Genomic DNA, 24,725 nt, shown 5'->3' on the forward strand with positions numbered 1-24,725 from the left:
CAAGACTAAATATGTCACACACATTCATTAAAGATATTAGCCAGACCGTGAAAAATCAGGGTGTATAATAAACGTGTCTGCAAACATTATATTGGCAACATACAGAGAGAAAGCAACAGGCATGCACCAATTGCATGCATCAGCCCAGTATGTGAGGGACAGCACAGTCCGAGGTGATGTGAGGCTCGTCGCTGCCAAACCTCACATTTCTCTCCTGTATTTGAACAGGAAATGCGCCAATTTATTTATTATTATTATATTGATTTTGACTATATCAATGATCAAAATTATGGGAACCATACAGAAAACAAATTTATAGCACAGACTAGTGGACACATTTATTTTATGTTATCACTATTAGTTTTATTATTTTTCATGATGACATGTCCCTGCTGAGGTTGGCCTTCTCACTATTCCAGAGACTCACTGTGCCAATTTCTGGATGTCCTGAGTTAGATTTGCAGTTCTTTTGTTAAGATTCATCATTGGACACATTTAAAAAGCTGCTTCTTCTTTTTTGCATTTTAACTGGCAATACAGTGTACTCCTAAATATATTCTGCAATATCAATATATTATATTTAATCAACTGTATTCTTCTCGATTCTACTGTACTGTTATCTCAGATTATGAAACTACTCCCTTGCGTTATCAGTTCATGTTTACCTGCAGTAGACAATTCTAAGTTTTTCTCATAATTTATCACTCATTAAATGATCACATACTATGCATTGAGAAAGTATTCAGACTTTTCTCTAATTTTGTTATAGTTTCCCCTTAGGGCAGGGGTGGGCAAAGTCATTCCTGGAGGGCCGCAGTGGCTGCAGGTTTTTGTTCCAACCCAATTGCTTAATAAGAAGCACTTATTGCTCTAGAAACACTTCTGCTTCATTTTAGTTATCTCCCTCATTAAGATTTTGAACCCTTATTGCTTATTTAAGTCTTAAACAGCTTCATTCTCGGTTTTTAATTGCTCCTTATTAGCAATAAGCAATGACAAATAATGCAAATGACAAAAAAAAACAGCAGCTATCCATTTTGCTTGTTACCCTTTACACTTGTGTGTATTTATCGTGCACTATTTGGTTTAATTAAATACTTGGAAGGAAAGAGAAGAGAAAAAAGTGAAGGATTGAGAATTACCCATCCGTTTTACACTTCAAAGTATTTGGATGATATACTTAGAATGGAAAAAAAAATCTAGGATACGGAGAATGACTTGACATAGCAGAGTTAAAGCACTAACAAGTCATGAAATGTAATTATTGGCAAGGATTGTTTTCTAATTAAGCAACTGGGTTGGAACAAAAACCCACAGCCACTGCGGCCCTCCAGGAATGACTTTGCCCACCCCTGCCTTAGGGTAAAATTATTTAAATTAATTTTCCCTTTTTATCAAGAAACACTTAATACCCAGAATGACAAACTAAAACCACTATATTAGAAACCTTTTCAAAATTTATTAAAAATAAAAACTCAGATGTCACATTGGCACAAGTCTTCAGACTCTTTGCTATGACACTTGAAATGTGGTTCAGGTGAACCCCATTTTACTGATCGTCATTTAGATGTTTCTACATCTTATTTGAAGTCCACCTTTGGTCAATTCATTTGACTGAGCATGATTAGTTAAAGCACACACCTGTCATTATAAAGTCCCACAGTTGATGGTGTGTATAAGAGCAAAAACCAAACCATAAACTCAAAGGAACTGCCAGCAAAGCTTAGACACAGGATTGTGTCAAGGCACAGATCTGGAAAAAGCTGCAAAAAATTTGTAGCACTGAATGATCTCAAAAGCTCATGGACCTCCATAATCCTTAAATGGAACAAAGTCTGAACAACCACAACTCTTCTTAGATCTGGCCACATGGTCAAACTGAACAATCACAGGAGAAAGGGTCATGGTGAGAGAGGTGGCCAAGAACACAATGGTCATTATGGCTGAGCCTCCAGAGAACCTGCGTGGAGAATGGGGAAACTTCCATCACAGGCAACATTCCGCCAATCTGAGCTTTATGACCGAGTGGCCTCGCCTCAATAAGAGACACATGAAAGTCTGCTTGAAGTTTGGGGAAAAGAAAACAACTTAAAAACCTTCACATTGTTAGAAACAAGATTCTCTGGCCTGATGCAACAAAAATTAGCATTACGTCTGGAGAAAACTAACCACTGCTCATCACCTTCACAATACCATTCCAGTCATGCTTTCAATCATGCTTTGGGGTTGTTTATCAGCATCAGGGTCTGGAGACACTAGCCAGGGTCAAGGAAAAGCTAAAGGGAGCAAAGTGCAGAGATATTCTTAATGAAAACCTGCTTCCAGGATCTCTGGACCACAGACTGGGCCAAAGGTTCACCTTCTAACAGGACAATGACCCTAAGCACAAAGCAAAGACAACACAGGAGTGGCTTAGGGTCAGTTCTGTGAATGTCCCTGAATGGCCCAGCTAGAGTTCAATCAATTATCTCTGGAGAGACCTATAAATAGCTGTCCAACCTGAAAGAGCTTGAGAGGATCTGCAGAGAAGAATGGCAAAAAATATTTTAATTCGTTTGTGCAAAACTTGTGTCATACCAAGAAGATTCCATGTCATAATTGCTGCCAAAGGGGCATCAGCTACTGTAAATTGTGAATAAAAGGCCAGAACACTTGTCTCAGTAAGATATTCAGTTTTTTATATTTAATATATTTATAACTTCTATGGCATTGAGTCTTGGTTGATGAGAAAAAGAAAATTAAGTTAAATGATTTAAGCACTACATGATTAAGACTACAAAATAACAAAATGTGAAAAAAGCTAAGGTGTCTGAATACTTTCTGAATTTTATTTAGATCCATTGAAATGTATTCTTCTTCTTTGTCTTGTGGAGCTGTGCTTTGTGAAGGATACTATATAGAGTAAAGGCTGACTTTAATAAGTTAAGGTATGGTCACACATAGCTACTATATATATCATGGTGGTGAGGTAATTAGTGCTCCTGCATCATGAATCAGGCTTTCTAAATTTGAAACCCATATAGCTATTGTCTGCATGATTTTTGCATAGACTCCTTGTACCTGTGTGACTTTTAAAGCAGGTGTTCCAGGTTTCCTCCCACATCCCCAAAGACACACGTTACATTTTTTGACAATCCCAAATTAGCTGAGTGCGAGCATGGTTGTGCTTATATCAGGCTCTGGGGCCAGAGAAAACTTGCACATTGGCCTGATTTGGTTATTAGATGCTAATAAATGATCCCAGACATACTGGAGAGAATTATGCAATTTTAGGAAAGATGGGAAAAAATGATAAAGAGGAGGAGTCACCAATTATTGGAATGCATGTTTTCTGTGATTGGATTATAGACCCCATAGAGTTAATAAAGTTTGTTTTAATAATTCTAAAAATGAAAGTACAGAGAGAGATTATCTTCATAGAAAACTGCAATTACCCAAATTATGACTAAGCTAGCCTTATAAACAGTGAAGCATGAAAAATCAGTTTTTAGACATCATTTAGACATATCATTTTCTTTTTTAGCCCAGCACTGTATATTAAAGCACCAACAACAAGGGAAGCCTATCCATATTTAGTATTTTGTGATATCAGAATAGAATTCATGGATAGATGTCATAGAACTATTAGAAAGTAGTGACCCCAATATAATACATCCTCACAGGTGGCGCAGTGGTAGTGCTGCTGCTTTGCAGTAAGGAAATTGTGGGTTTGCTTCCTGGGTCCTCCCTGTGTGGAGAGCGCTTTGAGTTGTGAGAAAAGCACTATATAAATGTAAAGAATTTTTATTATTACATTTCACAGTGGTTTTTGCATAGGGCATATTCAAAAGATAGAACTGTTCAGATGCAACAAAGTCTGAAAGGGATGAACTGGGTTATCTTTTAAGTGTAGAAACAGCCAAGGAGTAGTGGATTAGATTTAAAAATGTTTTACATACAATGTAGGATGAGTTCATCATTAAAATTAAGGAGACCTCTTTGAAAGATAAATGAGCTGCAAATAATTCCAGCACTAGCCCAAGGGTTTATGAAGGGTTTATGAAGGTATGAGAACAACTGTTGAAAAAGATATTAGGAAAGATAAAAGGTATTTAAAGAGAAATATTTGTGGAAAAGGCAAAAGGCAACAATCAAATTCTGGCAGTATTTCACTTGTAAAGGAACTGTCAGGAAGGAAGTAAAGTACATTAGAGTTTCTCTAAGCTTGTATTTTTATGAAAATTACACTTGCGACGATGTCAATAACCTTCCAATAGGAGCAGTGATTACTAAAGGAGGTTATTTTGTGATTATGAAATTATAGAAGCAGAAGAGTTGCTTGAGTTAAATAGACTAATGAATAAGACTAAAGCCGTGAAGCACTTTTTTATGAAAAAAGTTTCGGGAATCTGGAAAAAAAAACTACCTAGAGATGTAGTTGAAGCAAAAACCTTAACAACCTTTAAAAAGACAGCTTTAGCTATTAAATAAACAAATGAGCTTGACAGAATGAATGGTTTTCTCTCATTTGTCGAATTTCTTATGTTATTGTCGTAACCTACTTTAAAGCTGCTTTCTAAAATATATGTATAACACATGTATATAATTATTATTATTAATTGTATGTAGTTTTATTAATTTATAGATTTATAGAGTTCTTTAGATTTTATACATTTATAAATTAATGGAGAGATGTATTATGCTATGTGTAGCTTAAGCTGGCATAACTTTTATTTTGCCTATGTAAACAAATATTGGTAGCTGTACTTTTAATTTGAATTATTTGGCTGAGTGAAGATGTGTCTTGGGAGGTGAAGCATTTAGGAGTTACTGTACAGCACCTGTAAGAGAAACCTTTTAATTTGTACAAGTTAGATGTTAATATCTGCTTTTGGCTGCCAGCTCTCTCTGCAGTCTTTTTGTCAATGCCACCATCTCCAACCCATATAATATAGCTGGTCTCACTACCATCTTGTAGACCTTCCCTTTCACTCTTGCTGGTAGAATTTAGTATAAGAAGTAGAAATATAGTCTGGAATTTTGAAATAAGTTGATTCTATTACAATTCTACAAGAATTAATAGTTTCTGATTACGATGACTGTTTTTTCTTCATGAACTTCAGTGAGTTAAAGAAAAAACATTCAAGGCACACCACATGGCATCTAATACTTGTGTTATGGTGTTGCACATAGTGTAAATGTATTAGTGTAAATAGCGGTTGGTGGTTTTGAATATTTCATAATGTACTCCCCAACTTTGAGAGAATAGTTAATAATAATTGAGTCAATTCTGCTATTTTTCTTTGTGGTAAAGAGAGTCTATTATATTTGGAATTTTTTTTTTTTTTGCTTGGCTCCTTCCCATAATGCATCTTGCAGCCATCTCTTCCCCAGGTAAATGATGCACACACACCAAGCCATCCACATGATTTAAAAGAAAATGTGATTCATCAAACTAGGCCACGTTCTTCCATTGTTCCATGGTTCAGTTCTGATGCTCACATGCCCATTGTGGGTGCTTTTGGAGATGGACAGGAGTCAGCATTGCCACTCTGACTGGTCTGCAACTATGTAGTTCCATGCACAGCAAGTAGCGATGCATTGTGTGCTCTGACACCTTTCTTGCAGGGCCAGCATTACGTCATTCAGCAAACTGTACTACACTAGCTCATCTGTGGAAGAGCTACTAATATTTGCTCCCCATGTGCAACAATAAGCCTTAGACACACATAACTCTGTTGCCGGTACACCTGGTCATTCTTCCTTAGACCACTTTAGTTAGGCACTAACCACTGCATCCTGGTAACATCAAATAAGACCTGCTGTTTTAAAAATGCTCTGATTCAGTCATTTAGCAATCATAGTGTGCCCAGTGTTAAAGTTTCTCATATCCTTAACCTTGCCTATTTTTCCTGCTTCCAACACTTCGCCTTCAAGAATTGACTGCCCACTTGCACACTAAAACAGTATATCCCACCCCTTGACTAAGTGCTATTGTAACAAGATTATCAATTTATTCACTTGACCTGTCAGTGATTTTAATGTGGTGGCTAATCAGTGTTTATAAACCATTACATTCAGGGAATTCCTATGAACTGGAGGATAGAAAATATTATCCCATTATATAAAAAGGTGATCAGGCTGATCAAAGTAACCATAGGCTAGCACAATAAGTATAACATAAATTATGAGTAAACTCATGGAAGCAATTAAGGAAAAGATAAAGCAAGAACATTAGCAAGATTTTGAACAGCATCTAACAAGACTCTCTATCTCTGATCTTCTCTGAGATGGAGAAGAAACTCTTCTTGTGTTGGGAATAGAACTGATTTGAAATAGAGCCATTTTCTGGTTTTCTCCAGTGCAATCTTACTACAAAAATGGGCCTTCCAATTCTGTTCAGCAGAAGCTACATTTGTCTGTGCCAACAAATCAACAAGTATTGAATACCTGACAACTCAACACCTCTATTTTCCTGAATATCCAGTATATATACCATCAGATCAGATGAATCAACTACAAATGTGATCATTGACCAAGGTGCTGAGGTAGTATGTAAAATAGTGCAGGAGTTTTCAAGTTCAGTCCAGTAATTAAACAACTTGTCATACCTCATTTTCTGTGTTTTTGTATTACTCTGGAAATTACAAGCTGTTGATTCTAAATGATACCGGGATGAAGCAAGCATTTATGTGTATAAAATCAGGATAAATTCATTCTTTTACCTTGCTGATTGTATGTATTTTAAGTATGTGTGTATATTTAGTTATTTAATTGTTTACTTATATATCTATTTATGTACTTATTTAAATTTAAATTTCCCCTTTGGCATAAACAATGTTTTATTTATCCATCTGTTTATTATTTTGCTTTTTGGTAAGTTATCATTTTGTTTGACCTGATTATCCAGGGAAGGGGCACAGGGCAGCTGAAGTCTGTCCCAAGAATTGGGGTTGGGCATAAGACAGAAAAATCCCTGGACGTGGTGCTAGTCTATGGTATGGTGAACATGCACACCTACACACTAGGGCCAGTATGGCAAAGTAATCTACCTAAACTGCATTCCTTTAAACAGAAATTTGAGAACCTTGAGCAAACCCACGCAGACATGGGTAGAACATGCAAAGTTCATTTAGAGAGCGCCCGGGATGTCAGCCCCTGTGTCCTTATTGCAAGGCAGTAACACTACCACTGCGCTATCATGCCACACCCTTTTATGAGTTTAGGTTATTCAAACCATTATTTGCTAAGTGAATAAGTATCATTTGCACCTGTATCTGCTTTGCTGATCATTTATTGTTAGTATTCAAATATAATTAAGACAACGCACTCCACAGAATAAAGTGAATCAAAATGAAAATGATAAAACAGGACTGAACTTGAACAACCCTACACTAGTGTACAACCTTCTTTCAGAAACAATAATAATTGCTCCATCACTCTGTTTCAGATCGGGCACGTCATTCTGCCCAATTAAGTTCCTCCAGGTTCTGCATCTTTGTCATTCTCCATGTCAGCACTTACATCTCTCACTAGGACTACTGAGTCACTTGGTAGCACATCTTTGAGCAAACAATCCACTGTCTCTAAATAGGTGTTAATTGTATATGCACAAGTAGTAGTCAAGGTGTTCCTCTCTGTAACATGAAGACCCTCTTGTTAACTAGTACAAACTGGCATGGTACTACTAAAGGAAGTTGCAACTTAAGTTCAAACAATAATACCAGTTTATTGTATATTTTTGTAATCTTTGGACTATAGAAAGGCTCCCAATAACATGGAAAAGGCAGAAATCTTTAATGTATAGTAAACTAACCAGCGGAATACTAATAGATTAAGAAAACCTGAATGTAGCCTGTTATTGTATGCCAAGTTTCTACTAAGATGCGACTTGGTACTCCTCAAGGTTGTGTCACACACGTGCGCATGGGAGGCAGCTAAAGGGCTTGAGTGAAGGCAGTTCTGAGGCATGCCGGGATGTGGCAGAGTGCACTGACTCTTTTTCTCCCTTTCCTGTAGACCATTCCCGGGAGATTCCATCTGGCTCTCTTGACATCACTTCCGGGACTGAGCCAATGGAAGGAGGCCTTACCGGCTCCAGCCCCTGTGATGTCACGTCCGGGCTCGAACCAATGGCTGAAGAACATGGGCCTGATCCTTATGACCTCACTTCTTGTCTTCCCCTTTAAAAGCCTGCCCCTTTTCCCTATTAGTCAGTCTTGTTTTGGACTCGGTTGTGTGCACATCAGTGCTGTATACTTTAAAAGAAGCAACTTTGCAGCCAGGAAACAAATTATATGGGTGGCTGCCCCAAACCTTTATATGACTCTGTCTCAGCTTTGTGGCAGTTGTTACATTTTCATGTTCCATCAATCAGCCAATCATCAGTATATGTAGCAAGTTTGTTTCATATAATACTATACAATAATTTAAAATGGTGTGGTCAAGCCACATTCAGGAGTACAACATAACAAGTTCTCATGAGATTTTTCTTGGAGGCTAACAAAGCAATGCTGAAAAAAAACATGCAGTTCTGCTGGTTGTAAATGGTAGTACAGCATTAGAAATAGTGAAGTCACTCATCTTCCCAGAGAAACCCACAGACCAGTCTTACCAGGAAATTACAACAAATCAATTTCATTTGAAAAGGAAGAATCAAAATCCAGATGAAAGCATTGCAGCTTACATTACAGAATTGTGGAGGCTTTCTGGAAATTGCAGTTTAAATAACAGTTTGGATTATATACCAAGAGACAGAATTGAATACCAGGTCTGGAGTGAGGCTCGACAGAGGTGGCTCTTAGTAATATCAAATTTAACCTTTCCCTTAGATCAAGAAGATGTTCTTGCATATGAAGCTGATACACAGTGCTCAAAAGAAATATAGGAATCCTCTATTAAATGGTGCACACCAGACACCTATTAAATGAAAGAAAAAGACAGTAAAGAAATACAGTATTGTATTCCTTCCACTCAGTCACTGTGGGCCCTGTCCAAGAAAACTGGAAGCAGTTGTGGGGGAAACCACAGACATTACATTTGTAGTTAGAGAGAAGCTGTGTGTTATAAATGCAAACTCTGTAGATATCTGCAGAGAGGACTCTACCAAAGAGACAATCATGTGAAACACAAGCCAGCAACAGCAAGTTTCTGTCATAAACAGAGAGCCAGGGCACCCACAGAGTTCTGAAGGTCAACCTGATGGGTTAATAGGTTAAAAGGGTCATTACCATCACATGTTCAGAGTAGAGTGAAATTCTTACTTCTTGTGCTAATCAAACATGCAAAATGTTACCACTGGCTGTTGCCATAATTAGTAAGCACAACTACCTGAACTCAAAACTTCATTCCTCCTTACTTGAAAAATCTTAGAACATAACATTAATTGCCATTAACAGACAATAAACATAAGTTCCTTTGTATTATAGTTGGAGTGCTTAGCATTAGTGGATCATTTACACAAATTAGGTGACCAGTTACTTTAAAATACTCAGTACTGGCAATAGTAAAATTATTCTGTACCTTCTGTGATTTTGAATTTAATTTAAAATGTTAGGGAACTGAACATTTATAGTTTTGTTAAATGTTTGTGAACTGGAATATACAAACTAAAGATATTACTGGATTAGTTTACTATGCCAAGTATTCTATGAAATACATGTTTAACTAATGATAGGTTTCTGGATTTTCAGTGTTCATAAGGCTTATCTGTGGTACAAGTGGTTATTCAGCAGGAATCTTAAAAAATATATGAGTCTGTACAACCACACACAAGACATGTATTAATGTTGTACTGTACTGTAAAGTTCTATACAAGATGGAGGTACACTCAGGATGTGAACATTAATCTTAGAGCAGACCTATTGGTGTCATCTTGTGGACTATAGCAAACACTATGTTAAGGCATTATCAGAGCTGACTCTAGCATTTTTGGTACCCTACACGAAGCTGTAAATAGTGCTTCTAAACATTACGTGTATATCCTTATGCACAGTACCTGAAGTGGAAACAGTTAAGTAATGGTAGACTCTTTTTTTTTGTCGGCTTCTTGGTCCATCTTTCAATGCATTGAAAATTTTTCACAAATTTTTAACTGAGCGAGGAGGTCCACCTTGTAGTTTTGATAGATATTGTTATATACAGTACATACATTAGACCAGAGAGCAGACCTCCTTGGTATTGTATTGAGTTCAAATGTTTGTAAGCCAGTGTCTGTAATGTATTTAAAAAAAATGATGTCCCTTCCTGATTTTGCCTTCCTAGGCACCTACTTTACCTAAATGGTAGAACTAGCCTTGAGCCTTATTTTTATTAAAAGGCAAAGAGACAATTTACTTGGGGCAGAGTGATTTAAATCCATAGGTTCCTATATAATGATCCTATCCACAACCATGCCACAATCCAATTACAGTTACAGTATATGTTTGAGGAGGGACTAGGAAAGTTTAAAATAATACCAGTCTCTTTCCTATTGGACCCTGATGCAAGAACTAAATGCCTGAAGCAGATACCCACTGCTTTTGCTCTATGACAAAAAACAGAAGCAGAGCTTGACTGTCTGGTGGGGCAATGTGCACTGGTAGCAGTTACATGTCCCAATTAAGCCACTCCTTTTTCTGTATTAAAACCAAATAATGAAGTCCTGAAATGCAGTATCTTCTTCTTCTTCTTCTTTTGGCTGCTCCCATTAGGAGTCGCCACAGCGGATCATCTTGTCTGCATATTGATTTGGCAAAATTTTACACCGGATGCCGTATATTAAGTACAATTTCACAATCAGATATTCACTACTTTAGCAAAAAAAGTTTTTTTGCAAAATTAGACCTACCACAAGCTTGTCAGCAATTGGTAGTGAGTGATGCAACAGCAGATGCCCAAATGATCACTGTAGGCAACAAAACATTCTCTGAGACTCTTGCCTGCTAGGTTTGTATTACCCATGGAATTTGTTTCAGAAATTGATGGACTACCCTTTATGAGATTTCTTGGGATTAGTTTCTTGTTTTGGTATTGTTTTATTTGAAGTTGTAACCAAACTAGCTGTCGCAAAACAACTGTGTGTATTACTACAGTTATTTGCAAATGTAGGATTGAGGCTGGGAAAAGGCAAGTTTGTGTTTGGTATGCCAAGTGTAGAGTTCCTAGAATTCAGGATAAATACAGAAGGAATTCATCTAACTGCCTCAAAGTTCAAAGCCACTCATAAAGATCAAAAAAATAATAAATAAACAAGAGCTGCAAGTATTCTTAGTCCTGCTATGTTTTGCCATTAATTTCTGATAGACACTTCACAGACTGCTGCATAAAAATGCCATCTGGAAATGGTCAGCCATTCAGGAGAGGACCTTGAGTGATTTAAAAATTTAGTATTATTGGATAACATCACTTTAAAAACATCACTTAATTTTACCAGTGATACTTCCTACTACAGTCTAGATGTTGGTCTAAGTCATGCAGTAAGCGATAGTCATGGAGCTTATTTTGCATATTATCTAAGGACTATGATCATCACTGAGAGAAATAAAGCACATGTCAACAAAAAAGCCCTGGTTATGTTGCAGGAGTCAAACAACTGTGCAAGTACCTATATGGCAGGAATTTCTTTATTATGAAATATTAACCATTAAAACAAATGGACTTATACTACAAATAATTCAGCCCCCCATGATCATTACTTTTAAAAGCATATGACTATAACTGACAGTATTGTTTAGGAAAAGAAACAACTAATGCTGCTGCATTAAGCGACCTACCCCTCAGAAACCCATTGTTTGAAATTCCTCCAATGTTTAAAATTCTTATTTTGGAATCTGTTTCCACACCCTGTTTGCAGACATCTCACATCGTCCATGCATGATTGTAACAAATTCAGTGTTGTTTCGTGTTGGTTCAGTGTTGGGGGTGGAGAGCAAAGGTGACATTAGAGTAGGGATTAAAACCCTTCAGAAGCCATCAGTATAAACTCTCAGCATACAAGGGCTGCCTTTTGTGGGAAAACTGAGTCATAATATCTCAAGAGACACAAACTTCAATGCACTCTACTCCTAGTTTTGTAAATATGAAGGCTCTCATCAGAAGCCACTGTATGGGCGGTGACCCAAGATGAATGAGAAAATAGAAATATGGACAACTATTTCTGCCTCATGTCAAACCCCAAGTAAGGTTGTGATTGATTAATGGGAGGTAACCAAAATCCCATGGACATGACTAGGGATGAGAATCGAAAACCGGTTCTTGTTGAGAACCGGTTCCCACTGTTTCAATTCCTCGGAATTGTTTGCCATTTTTGCAAACGATTCCCCTATCGATTCCAGTCGCCTCGAATGACGTCACCGCGTTGCGTAGCATCATTTACCCAGCAGGAAACATGGCGCCTAAGCGGCACAAATGCTCAAAAGTTTGGTTATACTTTACGAGAAAGGATGACAACAGGGCAACTTGCAATACTTGCAAAGTAGATATTTCATCAAAGGGAGGAAACACTACGAATATGCAAAAGCATTTGCACACAAAACACGCGATAACCTTAAATGAATGTTGTGTTTTTGATCCGCTCCGGACTAGTGAATCTCAACCCAGCAGCAGCGGTAACGTTTGCAGGTCCTCTCCCGTTAATACGGCAGGTAACTAATCAACTAACATTGCATATTATGTTAGCGCGATTTGCCTTATTGCAAAACCTGCTATTGCTGTGCATTGCATTTAGATGACCATGACGAGAGAGACAGACAGAGTCTGACTGTCTCAGATGCTGGCAGTTCTCGCTGCAGTCTACCGGTAGCTTCTCCTTTCACAGAGGCGGGGAAAAGTAAATTGACACAGGCCAGGATAGACGAATGTCACCGAGCAGTGACTAAGTTTGTGGTAAAAGGTTTGCACCCATTTGCCACAGTAGATGCCCCCGATTTTCGGTAAGTGAATGTGTTTAATCGTAGGCTAAGTCAGGGAATGTCAAATTTGCGTGTTCTCCTCTTACCAGATGTTTCATCCGTTTCCATTTCTGAGCTGAAACATGTGTTGAAGGCAGCCGTCACTGCAGATGGATGGGCAAGTTTTAGTCAAGATCATTACCTCACAGTAACGCTGCATTATGTCAGGAATGGCCAGGCTCAAGAAAAAGTCCTCAAAACCAAACTAGTGTACCAGGCACAGACAGTAGTGATGGGAATTCCGGCTCTTTTCAAAGCTTCGGCTCTTTTGGATCGGCTCCCTTTAAAGAGCCGGCTCTTACGGCTCCCGAATGGCTCTTCGTTTAGTATCACTTGGATGCTTATATTTTAGCCTAATTAAGCAATTATGAATAGTTTGTGTATAAGCAATTTCTCATTCATTGTTTTCAGACATTACGTATTTTTATGCATTTTCTCATTACAAAAAATACACAGTTACTATTGTTTAACATTTTAATAAAAGCTTTAAATGAACAACTTAACACAAAACCACAGCAAACACAGCAAACAAATTAAATAAAGGCCAAACTCAACAACAACAACAACACAACACTATGACTCATTTAATAAAAGTTTTTAGGCCAGGTTGGCATTCAGAAATGCCAGATGCCTCAGCTTAGATGGGCTGATGCGATTTCTCCTCTCCGTGATTATTTGTCCCGTTTTTGACAAGACTCTTTTTGAGGGGACCGATGTAGCGACAATGCAAAGTCTTCCTACCATTACCTTAACCAGGCGTGGGTAGACTGCAGCCTTGGCCTCCCACCAGCTCAATGGGTCTTCAGCTCTATTGGATGAGGGGCTCCTCAAGATAGGACCTCAACTTCAGCATAACATCAGCTGTGGGATTTCTCCTTGCAGTGTCTCCTGTTCATCTTTCGTAAAAGAAAGATCTGCACTGCTGGACTATCTGTTGCCAACATTTACGGCACTGATTTGGGACTCTCTGACCATAAAGCAGTATTTTTCACTGTCTCATTACCTATCCCACCTCTTACCTGTAAACGACAAATTTCTTACAGAAACCTTAAAAATATCTGTCCCTCTATCCTTTCTGGATCCATTTCTGATCTTTTACTGTCTGCACCTATTCCACCAACACTAGATAGTTTTGTTGATCACTATAACACAGCCCTTCACTCAGCATTAGATAAAACAGCTCCTTTAAAACATAAGGAGGTTTCCTTTAAATGCTCAGCTCCTTGGTATAACTCAGAATTGCGATCTATGAAAGCAGCTGGCCGACGCCTTGAGAGAATGTCACGTAAGACTGGCCTCACCCTGCACATCCAGGTTTTCTCTGACCACCAAAGAGCTTACAGAGAAGCACTAACTTCTGCCAAGAACACCCATTATGGCAGAATAATAGAAAGTGGCCATGATAACCCAAGGGTTTTGTTCTCTGTAGTTAATAAACTACTCGAACTCGCATCTATCCAACTACCTCTTCTACTGAAGTCTGTGAGGAATTCCTCCACTTTTTCCGTAACAAAATTAAAGATGTAAATAATTCAACTAACATAAATATATCATCTGTTTATATCTCTCCCTGTTTTCCCACTCCATCCAGCTCCTTCTCTAAGTTCTCACCAGTCACTTCTGCGTTTGTTAATAACCTGCTTTGTAAGATGAGGCCGACTACTTGTGTACTGGACCCCATCCCCACCACACTACTTAAATCCTGCCTTCATGCCATAATCCCGACTGTTACAACAATAATAAACTCATCCCTTGACACTGGCTCCGTGCCGCTCACTTTTAAAATTGCTTCTGTTAAAAAAGTCTGGCCTTGATGCTGACAATCTTAACAATTTACGGCCTATTTCCCACTTACCTTTCCTGTCAAAAGTTCTTGAGCGTGTTGTAGCTTCCCAACTCACCAATTACCTAACCTCTAATAATTTGATGGAACCCTTTCAGTCTGGTTTCAGGGTGCGGCACAGCTGTGAAACTGCTCTGCTACGGGTAACCAATGATTTGCTTATGGCAGCAGACTCTGGACAAACCAGCATATTAATTCTGTTAGACCTCAGTGCAGCATTTGACACTGTCAGACATGACATCCTACTGTCCAGAATGGAGAACATGCTGGGTATCTCTGGCACTGCCCTCCAGTGGTTCAAGTCCTATCTGACTGATAGGCAAGAGTTTGTTAGTCTTGGCAACAGCAGATCCAACTCCGTGCCAGTCACACAAGGAGTCCCTCAGGGCTCTGTCCTTGGTCCTCTGCTTTTCTGTATTTATATGCTTCCCCTTGGCCATATTATCCGTAGTTATGGATTGGGTTATCATTTTTATGCAGATGATACCCAGCTCTACTTCAATGTTAAAAGTGGAACTTCATCAGAGCTTTCTCAGCTCACAACCTGCCTTAGTGAAATTAAAATCTGGATGGAGCAGAACTCTTTAAAATTAAATTGCAATAAAACTGAACTCCTGCAAATTGGGACTAAAATGCAACTTAATAAAATGAGCTCCTTCCCAGTCCATCTTGGCAGTGATCTCATCAGACCTGCCTCTACTGTAAAAAATCTTGGTGTCATTTTTGATTCCTCCCTCACTTATTCCGCCCACATAAATCACATTAAGAAACTTTCTTACTTTCACCTCCATAACATATCGCGTGTTCGCTCCTTCCTCTCCTTCTCTAATGCTGAGAAACTTGTCCATGCTTTTATCACATCCCGCATCGATTATTGTAATTCCCTACTGGCAGGTGCCCCTTCTAATCTTATATCACAGCTCCATCTTATTCAAAACTCAGCTGCAAGAGTCCTTACTCGAACCAGCAACAGCGAGCACATCACACCCATCCTGCTCCGTCTTCACTGGCTCCCTGTGTCCTACAGAATCGAATATAAAATCCTACTAATAACCTACAAAGCTTTAAATAACCTCGCGCCAAACTACATCAGTGACCTACTCCATCACTATATGCCTGCCCACCCACTAAGGTCCTCTGATTCTGGTAATCTTGTTGTGCCCCTCACTAATCTACACTCCATGGGTGACAGGGCCTTCAGTTGTGTAGCGCCCAGACTCTGGAATGACCTACCAAAATTAATCAGGTCAGCTGACTCCATGAATTCTTTTAAAAAACAACTCAAAACTCATCTGTTCAGGAAGGCTTTTAGCTCTACTTGACTTTATTACCTTTCTCTCAGTTTACTTCTCTGTCAAGATGCCAATGTAATCTGTATGTGTGTGTGCGATACCATCAATTATGTTGTCTGCTTTTTTTTCAGAATTTACTGTCTTAATCTTCTTTATTTATTTATCTGGTTTGTACAATGCTATATACTGTATATTCTGCCGTTCTTTATTATATTCTGTAAGTGCCTTGAGCATGGGAAAGGCGCTATATAAATAAAATGTATTATTATTATTATTATTATTAAAGAGCCTCCACACAGCAGAAGCTTGTGGTTCCTGTGAACACGCCCCTACTCCAATTTCTTCCTCTTGGCCCTCTGATGGAGGAGCAGACAGGCTGCTGGGGTTGCATCTTGCTGCTGCTGCACTTATTCTTTGAAATGCATCATCCACAGCTCTGTTGTCATTAAATGCTACCTTTTTAAACCGGGGGTCCAGAGCAGTGATTTCTGATAGCACAGTGTTGTACTCCATCCTCAGATATATAGTTAAGGAATAATTGTTTGGGACAAAGTTTTTCTGCTAGGGAGAACATACATGGGGTTTAAGGCCTGTACAAAAGTTGTAAATCCTCTGTCCTCCACAATGGAAAATGGTTGAAAGTCGCTAGCTATCATTTTAGCCAGCTCCTCGTCGACACTTATTTGTTTGTCTGGTGTAATTTGTTTTGGAATAAATGTGCTTATTTTGGTTTGAACTGAAGACCGTGTTATACCTGCAGTTTTCGGTAAGACAGTGGATGCTGCAGCAGAAGTACTTGGCTCTTTTCCAGGGTCAGTGGATGGCAGGAGAGTGGGCACGCTCTCCTCCAGTAGCACGGATGGGTGGGTGGTTCTTATATGTCTGTGCAGGTTTGTTGTTGACCCTGCTCTAACGGATATTTTCATATTACAAATTCTGCACTTAGCTTTGCAGTCTCCAATATCACTGAAATGTAGTCAGATGGTGCTTCTTTTTCGGCTTTCACTCATTTCTTCACTCTTCTTTTTTTTTCTTCACGATGCGCTTGCATTTAAATCTGGCTCCTCCTCTGTCGCAGCGACTGTCGCTCTGTGTACCTGGCCTGTACCAACACTTGCTGTCTTTGGAGCGTCTGCCCCCCTTCCTTCTTTCACATAATGGTACGATCCTAGTCCGATGTGTTATTCGTGAACGAGCCGGCATTATGAGCCAATGTTCTGTGTGCCCATATAAGTAAAGTCCCGCCCCTGCCGAATGGATTTTCAGCTGAGCTGAGCAGGAGCCGCTGGAGCTTCGGCTCTGCTCGACGGGCATCGGCTCCTCTCGTTCGCTTCAAAGCATCGGCTCTTAGAGCCGGCTCGTTCGCGAACGACACATCACTAACAGACAGGGACAGCTGTAGCAGAGGAGACTGATGAGATCTTGGAGGAGTATGGTATCAAAGACAAGGTTGTGGCAGCCACTGTTGATAATGCGGCCAGCATGGATGTAGCTGTCAAAATAGTTGATGGTTGCAGAATTGCACTGTGCACAGTTCCATTGGACTTGAGTTGATTGTATTTGTTGCTGGCTGATGTAGTTTTATTTTTGAGTGCTCAGCTCATATATACTTTTAAAAAGGAGAGTGTAAATGTTACTGGACATTCTTGTGTAATTGCCACAGAATAATTTATGTTATACTTTGTTATTGCTACAGAAGAATATTTATTTTATTATTATTTTACATTTACACATTTTTTTCTGGGGACCCCGTGGCACCCCATCGAGGAGCCGTAGGCTGTGGATCTCTTAAGATCTCACTGTTGGGTTTGTAAGGTCATGCTACTCCTAAATTTCTACCTTGTTCAAAGATAAGATATAAAACAAAGTTCTAAGCTAATCGACCTGTGTGTTCTCCTTTTTTAAAAATAAGAATCGATAGGAGAATTGATAAAGAATCGAATTGTTAAACAGAATCGAAAATGGAATCGGAATCGTGAAAATCTTATCAATTCCCATCCCTAGACATGACTACACATTGATTTTGCTGGGCCTTATAAAAGACAGGCCTTTTTTGTCACTATTGATTCCTTTTAAAAACTGTTAAAAGCAATGCTTCATCTGCAACATCATCACTCTGATTTCAAGTCTGATTTATGCAGAAAATCCACCTTAATAAAAGGATAATTGTCTGTGTGTTTGTCTGGTTGCTATGACTCTGTCATTGTAAAAGATGGTACATCACCAACATTTTTCACAAGAAAATGCTTTACATTTGTCATTCCAATAGATGGTGCTTCACAGACATTAACACTGCTTTTACAAACTCCACACCACATGGCATATAACAGAGACATATGCATTGCATGGTGCATTACAAAAATTAATGCTGAGGTCTACACTGATTACTTAGAATTTCGTAACATTGTAGACAGGTAGTACTGCTAGTGGTAGTGTAAAAGTTCACATCCAATTAGATAGTTTGAAGCAAGTGATACCATATATGCAAGAAATTATGAAATTGGGACACAGTGGGCTCAAGCAACTATTGTTAGACAATTAGGGTATGTATCATACAAGTTTAGGAATGATAATGGCTGGATCAGGCACACTAACTAATTAAAATCACAGCAATCTGGAAATATGTGAAGAGCTCTGTAACTCATAGTCAGTTACACCAAACAAACTTGACAAGAGGAGTCCCTAACCGCCAATGTTATGCCTATTGAAGTGCTGTCAAACATTAAACAAGGGAATCCCCAAAGCATAACCCACCAGCCAACCCACCTGAAATATTATGTTTTGTTGTGAGGGGAATCTAATATATTACCTATGATGTTAGTTCATGTTTGTAGATGGTGTTTTCCCTTCTCTTTGTATTTAATTCCTAGAATTCAGCTCACCAGTTCAGTCATGGACAGCCACTGGGGTATATACTAGCCGGGACACCAGAACTATAAAGAGATCGGTGCAATTTTTGAATGAAGACATATTCCTTACAGGATTTAAAATGTTCTAGTCAGAATTGTGGTCTTTCAACCAGTTAGATGGATAAGTTCTTAGCTAGCTGAAAAGTTTCCAATGCCTGCATTGTGAAGGTGGTGTTTTCACAGCTACTTCTACTGAATATAGGAGGAGAAAGTTACAACAGCTAATACCAAAGCCCAGAATGCATTAGCTTGCTTTCCCTACCTACAAACTTACAGTCAAATATTCTCAGAATCAAAGTAGGTGTATTTTTAGTTTGTTTTTTGTTGCTTCAGGTGTAGGCAATGCTTTGTCCTGATTCCTTCAGGTTTGGCTTTCTCCAGTACACATGGAAGGATGTTCAGAGCAATTTTTCTTTCTATGTCTGTAAGCTTTTCTGCTTCTTTGCTTTGATCGGACTATATGGTTGCGGGTGCAGCTGCAGTTTGTCTTTCAGGTTCCATACACAGTGGTCTTCTTTTACTAACATAAACCTTTCACCTGTTAAGGAGTATGTAATCAATTAACTTCCTTCTTCAGCAAAACAAATGTGTTGCTTTACATGCAGTCTCTTTTGCTTGTGCACCTAGCTTTACTTTAGCAAGGAGTTGACTAGAACCATCCTTATTCAACTCCATCATGTATGTTCTTCATTCTTATGGTCCAGCAGAAGGTTGTCCTTCTGACTAAATGAATTGCTTCTGTCTTTGTTATGGTCACACCCTAGGCAATAGCGGTCCTGCTATGGACCATCATGCGGAGAGCAGAGACAGCACAAAGAGCCCAGATCTAGTACTTGCAATGGGTTATAAAGGAAGAAGAGGCCATTTTGCTGTTGATTTCTTGGGAGCACATAAGCCCAACCTTTTGGTTGATAGTTGGTGCAAAGGTTGACTTATGGCTCTGTGTTCACTGACAGATGTTTAAATGGTGCATCATGGTGACATCTCTGGGTGTCAGCTATCTGTGATTGATTAGTCCTACAAACAAAACCAAGAAACTGCACTCCAAAGACATGAGAGAGCTGAAAGTTGAGCTGAAGTTAAATTCTGATGAAAGAGGGTCTGGAAGCTGCATCTTAAGCAATGGACTTGTTGGCCGAAGCAAACTAAAGTGGGCAATGCATCATCGCAGTGGCTGCAAATTTGTTTCCAACCCAATTGATTAATTAGAAGCCAATCTAACAGACCTTTTAAAATGTTACGTCTTTTTAGTGTTTTCATTCTGTCATGTTGGGTCATTGTTATAGTGTAGATTTGTCCTTTTTGATGATGAAATACTTACCAAGTAAACATCAAATAATTTATGGACAGGCACAGTTTAGTATTTCCTTGTTCTTCACATTTTCTCTTTAATTTCTTTTCAAATATTTTACTAAATCTTTGTGATGAACACAATTGTAAATAAATGAATGCTAGACAGTGAGCTGTATTTAATTGATAAGTGGCAAACTGTTGAGAAAATAAGAAATTAAAAATAATAAATGCTACTTTTTAAGACATAGTTAGTGGTTTACAGGGGTGGCGCAGTGGTAGCGCTGCTGCCTCGCAGTTAGGAGACCTGGGTTTGCTTCCTGGGTCCTCCCTGCGTGGAGTTTGCATGTTCTCCCCGTGTCTGCGTGGGTTTCCTCTGGGCGCTCCGGTTTCCTCCCACAGTCCAAAGACATGCAGGTTAGGTGGATTGGCGATTCTAAATTGGCCCTAGTGTGTGTGTGTGTCCTGCGGTGGGTTGGCACCCTGCCCAGGATTGGTTCCTGCCTTGTGCCCTGTGTTGGCTGGGATTGGCTCCGGCAGACCCCTGTGACCCTGTGTTCGGATTCAGCGGGTTGGAAAATGGATGGATGGATAGTGGTTTACAAGTGAGTTAACAAAAAGAAGCATCATTTTTTTTTCCTTGAGCAGCAATTTGCTTCTAAATAAGAAACTGGATTAAAAATAAAATCAGTAGCCACTTACATCCACTGGGGACAAATTTGAGAAACCCTGCTGTAGTTTTATTTTTTGTTTCTTTTCTTTTTTGTTGTTGATGTTGGATTTTTGGCACAGATGTAGTGCATTCTAATACATTTAAGTAATACATAATTCTAATTCATAGTAATTCTGATAAAGATTAAAATGAGCTGCTAAGGTGAACTACAAGGCATTTTGACTTCCTTTAAATTACAAAATTATTAAGTATAAGAATTTTCTCTTTCTTGACAATTGGCAGAAAAATCTCTGGGGATACTTAAAGGCTGAAGATTTCCAGCAGTCTTACAGTTTTTAATCATCTATTAATGCTTTCTTGAGTCACATCTATGTTTAGAGTAGCTGGCAATGTGAGATTTCTTCTCTTATAGAATAATAATCCTGATCTGTGTTGCTTTTTTAGTACTTAAATTACATCACAGTATTAATTGACCTATTGTGGGGTATTTTCTCTCCAATAATCAGTTGCAATTTGAAAAAGCATTAATTGCAAAGGAGTTTGTTGTTTTGGGGAATGTATTTTTGAATTGTCAATCCCAGCCACTTACTATTAAAAACTGGCCTATTACTTCTCTAATTGTAGCCAATGCTGCAACAGCAAACAAAGCTGCATTTATATAACAGAGGAAACAATTTTTATCTGGTCAGTTATTTTTCAGTGCAAAAGTAGATAAGTGAAAATGTTGTTACTTCCTCAAGTTTTTGCAAAACCAAGCATGATTTAGAAAATGAAGCACAGGATAAATACTGTAAATGTAAAGACCTGCAATTACTGTAACTCTTCAGGACCAAAGTTGACCAATCCTGATATGTTAAAGATCAGAAAAGTGTCACAAAAAATTACTTAAAACTGTGTACTTATTTAAAACCATGAAACACGTTTCAATAAGCTGCTGCTAAATGAACCCAGAACTTGACAGGTTGCAGCAGTAAGAGTTCAGGTATATTTTCAAAGTGCATGGAAATTGTAAATCACTTTTTGGAGCTTTATGGACATGGTGGCACAGGATACTGGGTTAAAATTGAGGACCCTTTACTTGATGTGGGGGATTCTTCCTTTTACATGTCCTCTCTCTGTTTGTTTCTGTTTTTCTTGGATTCTACAATCATTCCTTCATGTTTGACTAATTGATGACTTAAAAAGACCCAGTGTAAGTGTGGTGTGAGGTCGTATGTGTGTGTAGAGGTGCCCGGTAATATACTGGCATCCGTTCATGATTGGGTTTCTGCCTTTCACCTGGTATCATTCAGTAAGGCTTTTGGATGGATGGATGGATGGATGGATGGATGGATGGATGGATGGATGGATGGATGAGTGTTGTGACTTCTGTTGCTAGAAGGGAATTTCAGAAACAAATACACGACAACAGAAACTATAGATGATAGGCTTTAGATCTATGACACTGAATTGGACAAAGATGTATGAATGTTTTAACAACTGTGGCCAGAATATGGTATCTGAAAACCAATATGCTAGAATGTTTATTATAGCTGCAAATAATGTTTGTAACATAAATCATAATATGAAATATTGACGTTTCTTATGGATTATTCAATGGCACCAACAATACTGTAATGAAAGTAGAAACAATTATGGATGATACATCATGATTAAGATATGTGTTAAGACCATAAGATTAAATAAATAAGGCATTTTGCATTGAAATTCCAAAAACTTTAACTAATGTAGTTAGAAATAAAAATTGTGCATTTATTTAGCTAAATATTAATTCAAGTTTATTATGAGCAGTTTCAGAAGCATAGACAGTTAATGAATATCACTTCTAAGTCAAACACATTTGTTATAATCCAGGTCAGAGTTCATTTAGATAGACAAAAACTGAAGTTGCTATTAGAAAACCAGTTTCCCCAATTTAATTATGTATTACTGGCACTGTTCCTCTTTCACAATTTTCACAAAATAAGACAGAATTATCACAGGTGAACTGTTTGTCTGATGCTTTTTCAGCATTTGCTATTTCTAGGCTGAAAGATATTAGAAATATTTAATACTAGCACAGCGAAATGCCTGTTTATTAAAAAAGGCCACAATAGTACATAGGTAAGTGCCTCTGTTCACTGGATATTAGCCCTTACTTCTCTATTTCCTTATGCATCTTGTTGCCTTTATTCATCTGACATTCCAACCCTCCTGTGGATGCTGGATGACATTGCACTTGGTTATGGATGGAGAGCAGATGTTTTATCTTTATATATGTAGAGAGAAAAGAGATATGCGGGCGTGAGAAAGTGTGCTCTGTGATGGACTGGTAGCCTGCTCTGGTATAATTCTTGCCTTGCAACTGTTACTGCTCTCCTTAGAAAACCCATGTGAACTTGAGAAGAATCCATTGACTCTCTATATCTTGTAGGCTAAATCCAGTCTAAATCACTAAAATTGAGAGTCAGTAGCTTTACTCATTGACAGGAAAGTTGTCCTTTATTGGAAATGTTCATACATTTAACCATTTTCACCACATAATTAATTCAATTTTTGCAGAGAATCCAAACCTAACCCAGCAGAATGTGGGTAATCAGAATCTATACCACCAGCATTTACTGCAAGGCAGTAGCCTTCATTACTGTACAGAATCACACAAAATCCCATTCTCATTCAATGTCAATATTACTACAGGTGCCAAATTATCTAACATAAACACCTTGAAATGTTGGAGAAAACGTTAAGTGTCTACAGAATATGTAAATTTCACATAGGCATAGGCAAAAGCATATCCTGGATTCTTGAAATCTAATCCAGGTGCCAGGAGCAGAAAGGCAGCAGTGCCAAACACCTAACTGCACGTCTCATCCAAACTGTGTTTAAAAAATTGCTAAAAATATTTGTTACTTCTCTTTTCCTATAACAAAGAACAAAAGGATGGATCCAAACCACAAACTTCACAGAATCATATTCCTCAGCATTGTTCAATGATCATAGCAGAATGTGTGTGGAAAGATTTGAGGTTGAGGAGTCTTCACACAAACATGAGGATATCTGACATCTCTTTAGAAGTCTAGGTGCTCTTAAGGGGCTATATTTTGGGTGATATTGTCAACCTAGAATCACTCTATACTAAAATAACGATGTTATGTATTATGTCATTTAACACCGAGTGAAATGCAATGTAATTGAAAGTGTAGGGTATAATTTAACAAGCCTCCATGTTATTTATTTCAGACCACTTGTATTTTTGATCCTGATCGGCATGACTGTAAACTGAAGACTAGCCTGCATTTGAAGCTTTGATTAATAAGTTTGTGAATTTCCACACCTGTCTGTTGTCCTTCATGTATGTGCTTATTGGCAACAGGGATGTCACCCAGTGTGAAATGCAAGATAGAACATGTATCCATATTGACCATTTCATGCAAATACAGTCTGCTGACTTTTTTGTAAATAAGGAAAGAGTCAATTCCAACCACTGGTGAACACAGTACTCCAATAAATTCTGAATATTTATCAAGAGGCAAGATAAAAAATAAAGATCACAAGCCTGGTTTGAGTAATTTCTGCACAAGTCCCCTAAATTCCTTTTTTGTTTGCTGTTATTAGTATGGATCTAGTCCATGAAAGAAATCTGAGTGAATGGTGTGTGATCATGTAGTCTTGTCTGTATTTTCCCGCTTAACATGCAGTAGCACCAGCATTAGGAAGAAATCATGTGAAATGTGTTCCTAGAATTCAGATAGAAACGCTAACTTTTTAAATTTTTAAATTAATCGTTTAAAAATCATGTTAATCCAGAAAAATAATTTGCTCTATTTGTAT

The 24,725-nt window shown here is 38.3% G+C and overlaps 1 protein-coding gene across 1 annotated transcript in view; it reads right to left on the reverse strand.

The window, feature by feature from the left end:
• zgc:152891 (uncharacterized protein LOC767741 homolog) overlaps positions 1–24,725 on the reverse strand; it is a 79,889-nt gene that overhangs the window by 54,653 nt on the left and 511 nt on the right. The window lies entirely within an intron of this gene.

This window comes from Erpetoichthys calabaricus, chromosome 3 (genome assembly GCF_900747795.2).
Source record: "Erpetoichthys calabaricus chromosome 3, fErpCal1.3, whole genome shotgun sequence".
Lineage (NCBI taxonomy): Eukaryota > Metazoa > Chordata > Cladistia > Polypteriformes > Polypteridae > Erpetoichthys > Erpetoichthys calabaricus.